This window comes from Pyxicephalus adspersus, chromosome 11, assembly GCF_032062135.1.
Source record: "Pyxicephalus adspersus chromosome 11, UCB_Pads_2.0, whole genome shotgun sequence".
NCBI classification, from domain to species: domain Eukaryota; kingdom Metazoa; phylum Chordata; class Amphibia; order Anura; family Pyxicephalidae; genus Pyxicephalus; species Pyxicephalus adspersus.
This window is the reverse complement of record NC_092868.1, coordinates 4120970-4138909: the sequence shown is the minus strand read 5'-3', so window position 1 is coordinate 4138909 and position 17940 is coordinate 4120970. Positions and strand designations below refer to the sequence as shown.

Here is a 17940-nt window from a genome sequence, read left to right as displayed (position 1 = left end):
AGATCTTTTTCTGTTTTTTTCTGCTCCTGTGTACAAAGCTAGTTCCAAGACATGGGGCCACCAGTTGTGGAGGAACTCGGAGTGTCATGCGCAGAACCATGACGTCAACCCTGCTGAACACTACTCTGATGCATTGGAAAACTGGTGCGCCTGATCTTCTCCATCATCAACACCTGACCTCACAAATGGGCACAACAATTCCCACAGACAAAATATGTGGCCCTCCCAAAAGAGTGGAAGCTATTGCCGCTGCAAAAAATAGACAACACAGGTGGCAACATGAATGACCATGCCTTTGGAATGGGATAACCTCAAACACTTCCATATATACTTCCCATGCTCACCTGCAGCAGAAAGCAGAATGAGGAGGAGTGTTTTGCTACACCGACATTACAAAGTGCAAGTTTCAGGCTGCGGGGTTAGTATGGGAAACCTTTGCCAGGTGCTTGGCACCCTTTCTGTAACCTAATAGGAAAAAGGAAGGTGACACAGGAAGCTGCAAAGCTGATTTCCCTCTTTGGGTGAATTGGCTAAAAAGATTTTAGGAAGTTAATTGGATAACGTTTTAAAATAAAATAAGTTATTGCAGTTATTTCTGTCTCAATTGTATATTTAGCTATGTAGACTATAAGTGGTCTGTCTATGAAATTATGAGCAACACAATGGAAACACCTTTATCACCAATGTTCAAAAAAGTCCAAATTCACAGCCATGCTCATCGTGTTTTGTAACATAAAAGGGCGTCATTTTGGTAGAATGGGTTCCAGAAGGCACAACAGTAGTCCAACATTGTTTTAAGGAAGTTCTGACAAAACTGGGAAAAAGAGTCCGGAAATGACGGCAGAAATGCAAGAAAATGTTTTTATTTTTCAATCGGGACAATGCTCCTTCTCACACAGCACTTTCTGTGACCGACAAACACCAACAAAATACTATGCTGGAACATCCTCCATATTCACCAGATTTGGCAGCTTGGGACTTTATTTCTCCTAAATTAAAATCGGTGAATAAAGGAACACACTTTGAGTCAACGGATGCCGTAAAGAGAAAAACATCAGAAACTGATCTGCTCCACACCTTCCACCAGTGGGAAACAAGATGACATTGGTGCTTTATTGGGAGTGGAGAGAATATTGAAGGGGATGAGCACTAGAATTGTCATATCAATAAATAAAAGTTATATCAGTCTCATTATTTCTTAAACAGAGCTTATACCATATATATACAGCTAGGTCCATAAATATTTGGACAGAGACAACTTTTTTTTTTTAATTTAGGTTCTGTATATTACCACAATTAATTTTAAATGAAACAACTCAGATTCAGTTGAACTGCAGGCTTTCAGCTTTAATTCAGTAGGTTGAACAAAAGATTGCATAAAAATGTGAGGAACTAAAGCCTTTTTTTAACACAATCACTTCATTTCAGGGGCTCAAAAGTAATTGGACAAATTAAAAAGCTGAAAATAAAACGTTCATTTCTAATACTTGGTTGAAAACTCTTTGTTAAGCAATGACAGCCGGTAGTTTTGAACTCATGGACATCACCAGATGCTGGGTTTCCTCCTTTTTAATGCCCTGACAGGCCTTTACTGTGGCTTTCAATTGCTGTTTGTTTGTGGGCCTTTCTGGCCGAAGTTGGGTTCAGATCAGGTGACTGACTTTATTAAAGTCCTGGGTTTCGTTGGCTGTATGTTTTGGGTCATTGTCCATCTGTGTTATGAAACACCTCCCAATCAATGTGACTGCATTTAGCTAGGTTTGAGCAGACAGAACACCTTTAGAAATCATTTGGCTGCTTTTGTCCTGTGTCACTTCATGGATAAACACTAGTGTCCCAATGCCATGGCAGCCATGCAAGCCGTCACACTGCCTCTGCCATGTTTTACAGATGATGTGCTATGCTTTGGATCATGAGCTGTTCCACGCCTTCTCCGTACTTTTTTCCTGCCATCATTCTGGTAAAGGTTGATCCTGGTTTCATCTATCCAAAGAATGTTTTTCCAGCTTTGGTACTCAATCTGTTGATTCTGATTTGTCTATCTCTAGAGCACCACTTGAAGTTCATTTCTATGTAGTATTACTTTTCTGTGAAAATGGATAACTGGATCCTGTTAAATAGAAAGTGAAAAAGTCAGAGTGCGTCATGGAGTGATGGGGAGAGTAGTTGCAGTGCACAAGGGGTGAACAAAGAAGACGATTTTTGATTGGACAGTGAGGATTTACCGCACAATCCTGTATATGTTTGAGCTTCATTCTAGAATGGACATTTTCCACCCAACTACTACAATAGCAGCAGATTATTATTATATTGTCTTTATAACGTGCCAAAATATTACACTGCGCTGTACATTAAATAGGGGTTGCAAATGACAAATACAAATAATGACACAGGAGGAGAGAACCCTGCCCAATGTAAGAGGAGGGGCAGATAAGAGTAATACACACAATAGCAGACTGAAAGAGTTATAAGAATGCAGGAAGCCGCAGGCATTGATCAGGGACTGCATCCCGATCACCATATGTGAAAGGTGACCGAATAGAATTTTAAAACAAAATAAAAAAATAAGTCAAAATTATTTATATAGCATTGTAAAAATAAATAAAAACATTGGCTGAAACATTACATCCTCCAATGAAACTTTACACAGATCACTAGGGAAAAAATTAAAATTTCAAAGAAACTGAAGCAAACAACCAAACTTGTTCAAGATAATAATAAAAAAATCCTTAAAATTGGGTTAATGGTGTATGAGCAGTGATACTGACTGACACTAATGAGTTAAAATAAGAGAAAAATTACACTAGGTTTTCTTTTCTTTTTTTTAGTGGATGATCCCAACACAAAAATGACTGTCAGTGAGTTTCAGACACATTGGGCATGGTTTATTAAAGCTCTCCAATGCTGGAGAGGATACACTTTCATCAGCGAAGCTGGGTGATCCAGCAAACTTGGAATGGATTTCTTTAAAGTCATTTACTAGCAAATGCTTTCCAGGTTTGCCCATCTTCAGTAATGAAAGTGTATCCTCTCCAGCCTTGGAGAGCTTTAATAAATCAGGCCCATTGATGGGGAAATCATTTATAAATGGAGCCCTTAAAGACTCATACCAGTGCCATATGGACTGTAGCAATGTAGTAATTTCACTGCCTATTTATGCATTAATGAATTCTATGATAATTACTACAGTGTGTTTTGCCATGTTCCAAGATGGCTGCTGTACCCTCGGCACTTTGAAGATGAGGTCATCAGTACTGACCTAGCCTGGGGCAGAGATTCTTGGGTAAGCCCTTGGGTAGGACATGGTCTGGAGAGTGAGAGACTCAGATTCTGTTGTAAGCACAGAGAAAGTATAACTTCAGACTGTAAGCTGAATTAAATTGCAGCATCTCGTTGTCCCCTGAGGAAGCCCAATAGGGTGAAACGCGTCGGGATAGACCGTAATAACTGTACTAATTATTCTCATCTTTGAATCTAGTGTTGGATGAACATCCTTTCTTAAAACACATCAATACTATACATTGCTAGATTTTGTATTATGTATAGTAAACACAAAAGGTTCTCTCTTATTGTGTTTGCATGATTCATGTATACCGTTATGTTTGTAGGATTGTTTATACGACTTAAATAAAGGATTTTATCTAGTTTTAATCAAGTTTGCCATAAAGAGCCACTCATTTTTCTATCCTTTGCTTGTCTATTTTATCTAAACTTAATATAAAAATAAACAATGGATCACCAGCACTGAGACAGAGTAACCGAAGAAGGAACACAGAGAGTACACTGTACCTTCTCACGCTGAGCTGTGTTTTGTACACTTCATTCTATTTATTGCTCTGATTTATGTACATAGGAGGGCAGTCACTTATTTGTTCAATGTCCTTTCAGCAAAGCTGGATTACCATAAGACATTAAATGTATCAGATGTTTGATTTTGTTCAAAAGATTTCTAAACAGACTGAAACCAAATAATTATTTCCTTTGCAAATTTTCATGCAAGAGTAAGGAGGTGTCAACACCTAAAATAAGCGTAACAGATATTTTATGTTCTAGTGGCAGATTTCCGAAACTATCTCCTCAAATGACACAGGTGATATTTTCCATGAATTAAGGAATTGTAGCAGATTTGTATTGTTTTTCCTTTTATGTTCTGTCATTAGGAACCTGGTCTTCCTCTTCTTATTTTCTTGGTGGCGCTGTGAGCCCAGCGGGTAGTGATGAAGCACCCAAGGAAGGTATGACACCCTGGGCTTATATTAGGTAAGTTTGTTGATGTTTAGTGTCTTTTGATATGGAAGAGGGGCAGCTCTGAACTTCATGGTGGTAAGTCAATAGGGGAAAGTGTAACATCTGTACCAGGTAAGGTATAGAAAAATTGATGTATATAAACCCGTAACACAGCAATCCCCAGTGTCTCAGAGTTTGTTTGTCTGTTGATCCCACTGGTAAATCTGTTTTTTATATGTATAAATATCTTGTTGTATACAGTATATTATGGTTTGTTACAACCCCTGTAACTACCAGTTTTGCATAACCATTATATATGTAATCTTTTAATTTCTCCAAAGTTCCACTTTAAAGCTAAACTCCCATAAGATAATGAATGTACCTAGCTGTATTCAGACATTATTAGCTTATCCTGGTAAAATAGATCTTTAAGTAAAACAATTATCTTGATGATAAAGAAAACATCTTTGTGATATTTTGTAGCAATAAATTTGCACAACTTACCACAGCAGCAAAGCAGAAGGATCACCCTGACCTTTGTCAGTCTATCATAAATATATAAAATAAATATATGCATATGGTGGAGATATATGGACAACATACCTCTTCTCTTTTCTTATCTGGAGCCTGACTCCAACTAAATCTTTTTAATTTTGGATGGAATTGGGAATAGTAAACAATTCTGTACAATCCTTATTGCTCCGGCAACCAGTGACAACAGGTCAAGAGATTATGGGAATTAAATATTATATAGTCTATTGATTTAGGCTGAATAAATGCTTTAGCTAATGTATGACTGGTTCTCTTATCAAAGGTGGTTGAGGGGACACAGGTGGCAGTTATCATCTAACCTTGGCAGAGTCGGTTACGATAATAGTTAGAAATATGTCTCCAATTTATTGTAGTAAAAATGAATGTAATGTAATTTTGATTCTACAATGCTGATGTAATGTAACAAGAACAAAATATCTTTTTGGGGCCCCACTTGGCAACTGATCAGAATTTCAGCGTAAATGGTCCTCGCTTGGAGCTAGTAGTCAGATATTCTGATCTAACCATTGGGTCTCCACACATGTGTGCTTTGCTCTATCTCTTCTATTCATCTCACCATGGAGGTATTTTTTTTCCTTATCAGTTGGTGGAGAATTTTGCAGTCCGTCCTGAGAATCAGTTGCTTCTCTCTTCTGTGTACCACTGGACCTGGAGGACCAGGATGAATTATTGCAGCTGCAGGTGAGATTTGCTTACCAGTCTCTCCTTTCCTCTTGATCTGGGGGATCGCTCGTACTGCCAAGTGACTGTTATCATCTAAACTTGGGGGAGTTGGTTGAGATAATAGTAAGAATTATGTTTCCATTAGTTGTAGTAAAATTGGATGTAGTGTCATGTTGATTCTACAATGCTGATTTACTGTAATAGGAACAAATTATCTTTTTGGGGCCTCACTTGGCATCCATTCAGAATTTTGGATTAAATGGCTAGTATTCAGACCTTCTGATCATGCCATTGGGTCTCCACATGTGGGTTTGTTAAACTTTTACTTTGTAACATTTTTAGTAAAGTAAACCCTCTAAATCATCTTATCGTGGACAGAGGTATTGTTTTCCTTATTATAATAAACCTAACAAAGCTTTAAAATCTTTCCAATTTTCTAGCAATACTACCAAGATGGTTGTGCACATCATCTGTCAAACCACCTATTCCAGCAAACTCTAATAAATTGATGTCAATACTTCCTCCTCACCATATAGACGTGGCATAGATAACCAGATCTGAATTTTCATAATGTGCATTTACAGGTTTACACTTTCTGTATCTTTACTGTTTGTAACTTGTACCTAATGAAACACAAGTCAAAACTGACCATTGAAAATGTTTTATTAGTCATGATAAAATGCAGAACTATTTGTAAAATATTACTGTTCGGCAAAGTTTCTCCAACCCGATCAGACAAAAGGTTTAGCTGCATTGGTCAGGGGGGACACAGGTTCCGGCACGGTTGCGCAGATATCCATTTCCACAAATACATCCTTCATAGCAGACAGCCATGCACATTTTAGGAGGGTTGAACCGGTTGGCACACGTGATTGGGCAAGCTGTGCCACAAGTTACATATATCTCATTATCACCGCAGAGATCTGAAACACAAAGAGATCAGGTTATGGACTGAGGAGTAACTAAGAACTGTACAGAATGCAAAATTGCAAGAGGACCTCATGATATGTTTATATATATATATATATATATATATATATATATGCAAATCCAGCTGTTTTGGGGAGTTTCAGGCATCTATTCCAATTCATTACAATTTTTTTGCCCCATAATCAAACCTACTGGCTTCATCTCCTAGCATGAGCTGCAATGCTGTGTGCAGGCAGGGCTACCTACTAAAGGGACCATCAAAGAAGGTATGGTGGTGAAGGATGTCTAAATATAGGTCTGGGTTGCTATACAGTATATCTACAGGTCATATCCATTTGATATTTATCAGGCACACAATGTGTAAAGTAGAAATAAGTGAGTTAAGGAAATCATCACTGAGGGACCTCACTGGATCCCCATGGGGAACCAGGGATCTCACTTCAGCATTTTTGGTACTCTTACCATTTATGGCATAACTGGATCCTGTAAGGAAGAAGAAGACAAGAAAAAGCTGTTAAATTCTACCAAGCAAAGCATGGAGCAGTTAAAGTGTACAAAGTATAAATCCTAAGGTATGTAGAGCCCCCTGCCCACCAGAATAATTATTTAATTCTGGTGTCCCCATTGAAGGCTCTTACCATATCATACAATGACATTGTAGACAACTGTGCTCCTCCAACCTTGTGGTCACAGTTTGGTGAAGACCTCTGTTCCAGCATAATTGTGCCCCTGTGTACAAAGCTAGCTCCAAGACATGGGGCCACCAGTTGTGGAGGAACTCAAATGTCCTGCACAGAGCCCTGACTCCAACCCTACTGAACATGGGATGCATTGGAAAACCAATGGTAAGCCTGGTCTTCTTCATCATCAGCACCTGACCTCACAAAGGGCACAAACTCCCACAGACAAAATATGTAGCCCTCCCAAAAGCGTGGAGCTATTGCAGCTGCAAAAATGGAAATCATGGGGGCACGAATGACCATGGTTTTGGTGTGGGATAACCTCAAACATATACTTCCCATGCTCACCTGCAGCAGATTTAGGGGGAGCATTTGCACACCAAGACAATGAACCTATACCAACATTGTAAAGTGCAAGTTTCAGGCTGCGGGGTTAGTATGGGAAGCTTTTTCCAGGTGCTTGGCACCCTTTTTGTAACCTAATAGGAAAAGGGAAGGTGACACAGGTAGCCACAAAGCTGCTTTCTCTCTTTGGGTGAATTGGCTAAATAGATTTTAGGAAGTTAATTGGATAACAAATAAAATAAGGTATTGCAGTTATTTCTTTTTAAATTGTATATTTAGTTATGTGGTTTAACTTTAAAGAAAGGTGCAAAGGAAAAAAATGCTGAATCTTACCTGTTGTGATGAGAGATGCACAGATTGCTGGGGAGAAAAACAAGAACATTTATTAATGGGAAATAGTAAACCAACGATATGTATATTATTGTACAGGAATGGGCTGTACGTGGTCTGTCTATGAAATAATGAGCCTGTGTTTCTATCTCTATCACAAAGCCACGAGATGATTATCAGCACTTGTGAGGAAATCTGGATCTTCCAGTATGATCCTGAAACAAAACCACAGTCACTGGAAACACCTTCTTTACCAAGGATCAAAAAATTCCAAATACACAGCCATGCTCATCGTGACATGAAGGTGTCATTTTGGCAGAATGGGTTTTAGAAGAATATATAAATAGGTTCTGAAATGTGGGAAATGGTTTCATTCTTTATCAGGACAATGCTCCTTCTCACACGGCACTTTCTGTGACCGACAAACACATTACTACGCTGGAACATCCTCCATATTCACCAGATTTGACACCTTTGATTTAAGACTTTTTTCTCTTTCCTATACTGAAATCCTCGATTAAAGGAACACGCTTTGTGTCAATTGATGCAGGAAAGAAAAAAACATCAGATAAGAGAAATTGATCTGCACCACACCTTCCACCAGTAGAAAACAAGACGGTGCTTCATTGTGAATGGAGAGAATATTAACCAAGCATTGGAATGACCATATAAATAAATTTGTTATTTCATAGACAGACCTTATATATATAAATGATGCTCCCGTTCTGTTTAATACATTACATATCTGTTTTTGGAGTTTTGTTTTTGGAAATTGCAATCATTTTACAAATAATAATACCTAGAGTATGGAACTTACCAAAACCAAAGAGCAAAACGATTACACTGAGCTTCATTTTTCTGTCCCTTTAATCTTAACAAATTTTGATTTGCAAATGTTCTATAATGAGAGAGAGAGTAACTTAGGAAGGGTTGCAGAGGAGATACCATGCCTTCTCATGCTGTACTAAGTTTTGTGTGTTTTGCTATACTTGCTCAGGTTAACCAATAACATTCTAAACAGAAGTTGTAAATTGCAAGGAAAATCTGCAAACTCAATGACATATATTGTGCAAGTACAGAGAACAATCAATGGTGGTGCCATGGACAACTCTAAAATTAGACACCATTGAGTGGAAGGTTATATAACCCATGAAATGGGGGAATGGTGTAGGAGAATGCAAGAATGAAAAGGAGATCAGCAATCGCTTGCCTATTGAGGTTGTGTGGTGGAATCAATGGTGAACATGGATTTTAGTGAGGTATAAAGGGTGTCAACAAAACTTTCCAAAGTTACAAAAAATGTTGGGTTTTGGTCTTTTTGCAGAATGCCTCTATCCCCTCCATACTAAATAGTTGCTGGATACCTCATTTCTTATATTGTTCTACTTTATGTACATTGGAGGGTAAGTACTTATTACATGTTTAGGGTTCTTTCAGCAAAAGCATTGACAATCTGATACCAGCTATTAGTTTTTCCAATTTACTTCTAAAAGGTTACGTATGAATGTAAGTATGTGTCAATACCTAGGACTATCAGAACAGATATTTTGCATGGGATTGCCAGATTTTTTATTGCCATTAATTGAAATGACAGATGAAGATGGGTAATAACATTTCAACATAACAAGATGTGGTAAAAAGGACAAGAAACGCTGTGCCAAACTACTACTACATCAAGTACTACTTCAATGGCTCAGCTTGTGTTTGTGTCTCGTACTTACCTTGGAGGAGGACAGTAAGTTCAACAAGTTGATCCTTCAGCTGAATCGTTTTGAGTAGATGCAAAGGAAATAAGTATTGTTGTCCAAAAACTAACCCTAAAGAAGCAAGAGATTGACAAAAGAGTTATTTTTCTGGAAACATTCAAGATAAAAGTGGAAAAACACACCAGCAATGCCAATGAACGTATTGATTTCATGTTTTACAAAATCACGGGACAACTGGATCATTCCAAGGATGAGATGACCTACCAGCATAGACGATGGACACAGCCAATGCTAGAACCAATGCAAAAGCTGAAAATACCTAAAGATGTCATATCAAAGAGAAAAGAACTGAAAGTTTGCATTTCCTGTTGGAAAATTTTACTTGTCACAAAAACATCAATGATGTCCAAGATCCACCATTATTGGGTGACCTGGATGAAATGCAGATAATTTTGATGCTATAGAATAGGATGCCAAGTTTCATCTCTGGGCTAAAAGCTCAAAAATTGTTATAACTGTGGCCAATTGCAGACATGTCATTGGATATGTAAGCTGTGTATCGGGGGCTTTCTAGGGGACAGCGAAGTCACAAACGGGGAAGGCAACACAGACACCAGCTTATGTAAAACAGAACGTACTTTACTGAGTAATATAACAATGAACAAAATTCCAAATATAAAGACAAAGAAAATTACATTACTTACACTCAGCCCAGAGGACAGCACAGCGCCCTCTTTCAAAATTGGTTCTTATGACCTGCCACACACATAGACCCTAACTTACTAACTACTGCAGGTCCAATCTCAGTCTCTGGTATTTTAGGCGCTAATCCTATAATGCGGTGCGTGCACAATTTTACTGACCCGGGTCTTGTTCTGGATCCAATGATGTCTTTAAACTGAACAACAACAACAGGTCTCTTCAGCAAACATGAGGTCCTGCAAGACAGACAGCGCTCCGTTCCTCAGTCCCTTTCAACCTTTCTGGAAAACAATTCTTTTCCTCTGGACAGGATCTGCCTTGGACGATGGTCAGCCTCACTCAGCCACAGTTCCTGAGACTCTAGGACGCGCTGACACTTGGATGCGAGCGGATTCTGTTTCACACACCGTCCTTGCAAGATGTCTGCTCTCCTGCTTCCTTTTCTTTCTCAGAACAACCACACCTCCTACCAATATACAAATACTGGGAACCTGTTTAGCTGTGTTAAGAAACAGCGGCATCTTGTGGCCGAAATGAAGAACGACAGTCCTATATTTAATTACAAACATTGAACAGTGAGTGCCGTTTCTCAATCTCACAGATACAAACACATTGGGTACTTATGCCTACGTTTCACCAGACCAAAAGACTGCTACTGCTCTGGGCCATTTATGTCAACTCGATTCCCCACATCGCTTTCAGTATAGTAAAGTTTTGAGCTCCTCCAAGTTTTCTTCAGCGTGCCAGTTTCTCTATCCAAGATCACAGGAGTCCTGTGTTCCTGGATAGAGAAAATCTATCCAGAGGTTTTGAATGGGGAGATTGTCCCGGGGATTCCACACTGTTCTCAATAAATGCGACCTGGCCGCATTCATTGGGAAGATCCCCGGGGCACTAGAGGCTAAATGGGGCAAGTCTCCCCATTCTTTCACCTTTACTGATCTGTGATTGGCTGGGGAAAGGAAAATCCAGGTGACGCCTTAGTTGTCATCAGGGTTTACCTTTCCTCAGCCAATCACAGAGCACTAGAGGTGATGAATGGGGAAACTTGTCCCCATTTAACTTCTAGTGCCCAGGGATCCCACACTCACAGGAGGAATCATCCTGTGGGAGCCGTGAGAATCATCCTGTCATTGTGGGATAATCTGTAAAAAAATAAAAGCTAGTAAAACAAACCACACACATTCAATAAACTACTTTACCATTAATTTTTTTTTTTATCACATTTTTTTTACGGGTCTATCCGAATTCGAACAGCCATATTCGAAACGAATATTCGGTCAAATATAAAATCAGGACCTCCTTCCTCCTGTTGGTGACCACTCTAGTGATGGTGACCCCACAATTCTATCTATATAGAGGAATCAGGACCTCCTCAGGATCTATATAGGAGACCAGCAGGACAGTAGTAATTGTTTAAACTGTATGCAATTCATGAAAAGTTTCTTCAGAATTTATTGTGCCTAAAATAGCTCTGCTTTATTAAGTTTAATTAGTGATAGAGATAATATCATGGAGATAATGATGTCCCTACCATGTATTTTGCATGTAGATTTAATAAAATTCACACAGGAATGTCGAAACTAATTTGCATTTAAACAATAAAGAAAGATTGCAGAGTGTGATGTGGATTACAATGCTAATCTCTCAAACCTGCTGAATGTGGTAAAGGTGAAAGAAGGACAAAGCTTTGAAGTGAACATCAGCTGACCTGGCATCTGAAAGGATCTGCTTCTACTTCTAGTTCCTGGAATGCACCGTGACTTCTCCTTCACCAGAGAGACGTCTGGAGAGATATCCCAATAACACACACACAGTATGGTTTTAGGAATATACTCTGATCTCTATTTGACGAGGCGGTCTTTTCATACAGAGGGGGTTGTCATTATTCACATATAGCCTTCATCACCAATATTCCAAAAAGTCCAAATTCACAGCCATGCTCATCGAGTTTTGTAACATAAAAGGGCGTCATTTTGGTAGAATGGGTTCCAGAAGGCACAACAGTAGTCCAACATTGTTTTGAAGAAGTTCTGACAAAACTGGGAAAAAGAGTCAGGAAATGACGGCAGAAATGCAAGAAAATGTTTTTATTCTTCAATCGGGACAATGCTCCTTCTCACACAGCACTTTCTGTGACCGACAAACACTGACAAAATACTATGCTGGAACATCCTCCATATTCACCAGATTTGGCACCTTGGGACTTTTTTTTCCTCCTAAATTAAAATCGGTGAATAAAGGAACACACTATGGGCCTAATTTATCAATGAAATTCGCGCTCGCTGGTTGCGCGTTATTTCGCGCCGTTATATCGAGCCGGTTTACCGCGTGCTGGAGTCATATGCGCTCGTTCATTCGCATCTCACTGCCAAGCTGGATGCTTGCCTTCATAACAAAATGGGCAATAGGGGTCGCGAATCCGCCAATTAAGGCGATTAGATTTCAGCTGCGCGATTAAGGAGGATCTGTTAAGATCCCTCTAAATCATCTTATCGTGGACAGAGGTATTGTTTTCCTTATTATAATAAACCTAACAAAGCTTTAAAATCTTTCCAATTTTCTAGCAATACAACCAAGATGGTTGTGCACATCACCTGTCAAACCACCTATTCCAGCAAACTCTAATAAATTGATGTCAATACTTCCACCTCACCATATAGACATGGCATAGATGACCAGATCTGAATTTTAAAAATATGCATTTACAGGTTTACTCCTACTGTATCTTTACTGTTTGTAACTTGTAGCTAATGAAACACAAGTCAAAACTGACCATTGAAAATGTTTTATTAGTAATGATAAAATGCAGAACTATTTGTAAAATATTACTGTTCGGCAAAGTTTCTCCAACCCGATCAGACAAAAGGTTTAGCTGCATTGGTCAGGGGGAACACAGGTTCCGGCACGGTTGCGCAGATATCCATTTCCACAAATACATCCTTCATAGCAGACAGCCATGCACATTTTAGGAGGGTTGAACCGGTTTGTGAATGGAGAGAATATTAACCAAGCATTGGAATGACCATATAAATAAATTTGTTATTTCATAGACAGACCTTATATATATAAATGATGCTCCCGTTCTGTTTAATACATTACATATCTGTTTTTGGAGTTTTGTTTTTGGAAATTGCAATCATTTTACAAATAATAATACCTAGAGTATGGAACTTACCAAAGCCGAAGAGCAAAACGATTACACTGAGCTTCATTTTTCTGTCCCTTTAATCTTAACAAATTTTGATTTGCAAATGTTCTATAATGAGAGAGAGAGTAACTTAGGAAGGGTTGCAGAGGAGATACCATGCCTTCTCATGCTGTACTAAGTTTTGTGTGTTTTGCTATACTTGCTCAGGTTAACCAATAACATTCTAAACAGAAGTTGCAAATTGCAAGGAAAATCTGCAAATTCAATGACATATATTGTGCAAGTACAGAGAACAACCAATGGTGGTGCCATGGGCAACTCTAAAATTAGACACCATTGAGTGGAAGGTTATATAACCCATGAAATGGGGGAATGGTGTAGGAGAATTCAAGAATGAAAAGGAGATCAGCAATCGCTTGTCTATTGCGGTTGTGTGGTGGAATCAATGGTGAATATGGATTTTAGTGAGGTATAAAGGGTGTCAACAAAACTTTCCAAAGTTACAAAAAATGTTGGGTTTTGGTCTTTTTGCAGAATGCCTCTATCCCCTCCATACTAAATAGTTGCTGGATACCTCATTTCTTATATTGTTCTACTTTATGTACATTGGAGGGTAAGTACTTATTACATGTTTAGGGTTCTTTCAGCAAAAGCATTGACAATCTGATACCAGCTATTAGTTTTTCCAATTTACTTCTAAAAGGTTACGTATGAATGTAAGTATGTGTCAATACCTAGGACTATCAGAACAGATATTTTGCATGGGATTGCCAGATTTTTTATTACCATTAATTGAAATGACAGATGAAGATGGGTAATAACATTTCCCATACAAGGACTTACCAGATCCTTTTTGGCTATCTGTAAGGATGGCAGCCTTCCCAATGCCTAGCAATGTAAGGGGCATTCATCCCACTGACCACCACACTAATGTACTGTGAGCTGTTGATATAGGAATTAAAAATAGGGGTTCCTTAAAGACCTGAAAGTTATTTTAAGGGGTTTCCCTGTGGTAAAAAGGACAAGAAACGCTGTGCCAAACTAATGGAAAAGATAGAGGTACATACCTGTATGGTGTTGGCAGCAGACGGAGGGTGATGGAGCAAGTATGACTGGATACAGTGTTATATAGGGATGTGGGTTGGAGATGTCATTATACAATATGTAGATTATTTGGCATGAATATTGACAATCAGAATACATTTGCATATGATTTTGTTCTTGCCAGGAAATCATTGCAACACTTTCGGCAGCATGATGAAATTGGTGACTCCATGGAGGAAATGTGGTGTATCTAATTGATATTTGCACAATGTGTACCTGCAACAAACTTTGGTAATAATGAGTGCCTAGAATGATTACAGTGCAAATTTGAACACAAAGCACATGTTTTGAACATGTTAGCACTTTTATTGCAGCCATTTAACACCCTAGGCGTTGCTCAGATCTGCTCCTAATCATTTCACCAGAAAAAAACTTTGACCCAGAAGAGTACCATCTACATCAAAACGTACTACTTCAATGGCTCAGCTTGTGTTTGTGTCTCGTACTTACCTTGGAGGAGGACAGTAAGTTCAACAAGTTGATCCTTCAGCTAAATTTTTTTGAGTAGATGCAAAGGAAATAAGTAATGTTGTCCAAAAACTAACAATAAAGAAGCAAGAGATTGACAAAAGAGTTATTAATCTGGAAACCTCCAAGATGAAAGTGGAAAAACACACCAGCAATGCCAATGAACTTATTGATGTCATGTTTTACAAAATCACGGGACAACTGGATCATTCCAAGGATGAGATGACCCACCAGCATAGACGATGGACACAGCCAATGCTAGAACCAATGCAAAAACTGAAAATATCCCACACTGGGATAGGAGGAATTATCCTGTGGGAGCCGTGGGAATCATCCTGTCATTGTGGGATAAGAGTCCCGGACCGCGGTAATCCGCGATCGCGGGTCGCGCGTATTATCGCGCTTCCCGCGATCGCGGATTTCAATGATGAATCAGGGGCACAGTCTATACAGCAGGTAAATCTAATTTGGAATGTTGTCCTGAACCCAGTAGGGATGCTTGTCGCTACACATACTGGTGTCTCTGTAAAGCAAAACTCATACTTGGAGAAAAGGGAACACTTAGAGTCAATCAATGCTCACAGGGGACATGCTGGCAGGAGGAAGGGGCTGAGTTGATGACTTACGAATGCATTGTATTTGTATAATTTGTATTTTCCTGCTCTGAATATAATTAGTCATTTAGCTGATAAGATGATTTCTAAATGTTATGCACACTGGGATCGTTAGATAAAACTAGACTGTCTGTATACATGACACTCCAAGGCTCCAATCACAATTAAGTTTGGTTATGGCCCTCCCCCAAGGAACTTACAGGTAACAGTGGCCACAGCCAATCAATGATATGATTTGCTCTCTCTCTGAATGTTGTTGCTTCTGATTCCATTGATTACCGCCAATTTATCATAAATTCCAAGCAGTGCATTAAGTGATAATAAAAAATAATAATAATCCATTGTACATACCTTTTAAGAATCAGTGCATTGTGTGATGACGATGACTTTGATGAATCAACAAAGACAACAATACAATAAAAATGACCTTTTCTGTAATTCAAGCCCCAAATCTATGCCGATCTTTTTCAGAATGTATAACCATCTCACTCTCATTACAGATGAGTATGTTTTGATTCATGTGACACAGAGTTTATGTAGTTCATGCAAGAATATTACAGTGACAATGAAATGCGTGTTTGAGAACATTAATTTTTATTAACAAAATACAAAAAAACACTTTGGAGGGCAAACACATGCTTGATTTTATAAGCCAAAAAACTATTAAACCAATGACAATGCAGATTGAGTCTGCTTAGCTGCTACATTGCCCCTGATTCATCAAGCAGAATCGGATTATCGGTCGCGCATTCGTATTAGCGATCCGGAATCGTACGCGGTCGCGCTATTCAGCAACGGCTTGTGTTTGTGTCTCGTACTTACCTTGGAGGAGGACAGTAAGTTCAACAAGTTGATCCTTCAGCTGAATCGTTTTGAGTAGATGCAAAGGAAAGTATAAGCATAAGTAATGTTGTCCAAAAACTAACCTTAAGGAAACAAGAGATTGACAAAAGAGTTCTTAATCTGGAAACCTCCAAGATGAAAGTGGAAAAACACACCAGCAATGCCAACGAACGTCTTGCTTTCATGTTTTACAAAATCACAACTGGATCATTCCAAGGATGAGATGACCCACCAGGATAGACGATGGACACAGCCAATGCTAGAACCAATGCAAAAACTGAAAATACCTAAAGATGTCATATCAAAGAGAAAAGAACTGAAAGTTTGCATTTCCTGTTGGAATATTTTACTTGTCACAAGGACATCGATGATGTCCAAGATCCACCATTATTGGGTGACCTGGATGAAATGCAGATAATTTTGATGCTATAGAAAAGGACCCAAGTTTCATGTGTAGGCTAAAAGCTCAAAAGTTGTTATAACTGTGGCCAATTGCAGACATATCATTGGATACAAACAGTCCTGTGTTCCTGGATTGAGAAACTCTATCCAGAGATTTTGAATGGAGAGATTGTCCCAGGGATTCCACACTGTTCTCAATAAATGCGACCTGGCCACATTTATTGGGAAGATCCCCGGGACACTAGAGACTAAATGGAGCAAGTCTCCCCATTCATTCACCTCTAGTGCTCTGTGATTGGCTGGGGAAAGGAAAATCTGGATGATGCCTTAGCTGTCATCAGGGTTTACCTTGCCTCAGCCAATCACAGCACACTAGAGGTGATGAATGGGGAAACTTGTCCCCATTTAACTTCTAGTGCCCAGGCATCCCACATTGACCGGAGGAATCATCCTGTGGGAGCCGTGGGAATCATCCTGTCATTGTGGGATAACCTGTAAAAAAATAAAAGCTAGTAAAACAAATCACACACATTCAATAAATTACTTTACCATTAATTTTTATTTTTTTTATCACTTTTTTTACGGGTCTATCCGAATTCGAACAGCCATATTCGAAACGAATATTCGGTCAAATATAAAGACAACCCCAATTCGAACACCAACACTGTTGCCTACAACAGCATAGACCGAAGAGGTGATGGCAATTTGCTTAGCAACAGCAATAAATCGTGGTGTATGGACATGTATCAAAATGTTCATGTAATGATCCATAATCAGCAGGTTACCCATGTTGTACTATCCACTCCCAACCCATAATTAGGAATATACAGGGATTACAAAGTTGGAAGCCTGTCTTTGTTTGTTTGGGTAGTCAGGTGAAGCACATGCACAGATTAACCGCAAAACTCACCAAACCTGTTGATGCTGCACAGGCCTCACTGTTAATTTCAAAAGAACATACGATATGTATTAGGTAATATTTTACCACTCAATAAACTAAGAAAGGTTATTACCTGCCAGTTTAATTTTGTGGGGCCATCTGGCCTGATGACACCCATGACAATATTGGGTAAAGACTTTTGTACAATTGTATATATACAAAGGAAATCAACCTTCTTTGTGCTGGTGACCCCACAATTCTATCTATATAGGAGAATCAGGACCTCCTTACCTCTGCTGGTGACCCTACAATTCTATCTATATAGGGGAATCAGGACCTCCTT

The 17940-nt window shown here is 38.9% G+C and overlaps 1 long non-coding RNA gene across 1 annotated transcript in view; it reads right to left on the bottom strand.

Moving 5' to 3' along the window:
- Positions 1 to 6087: 6087 nt before the first annotated feature.
- LOC140341224 (uncharacterized) overlaps positions 6088 to 17940 on the bottom strand; it is a 30036-nt gene continuing 18183 nt past the window's right edge. The window contains exon 4 of the long non-coding RNA XR_011922831.1: positions 6088 to 6855. This is a non-coding gene — a long non-coding RNA (uncharacterized lncRNA). The remainder of the gene's footprint in view (positions 6856 to 17940) is intronic.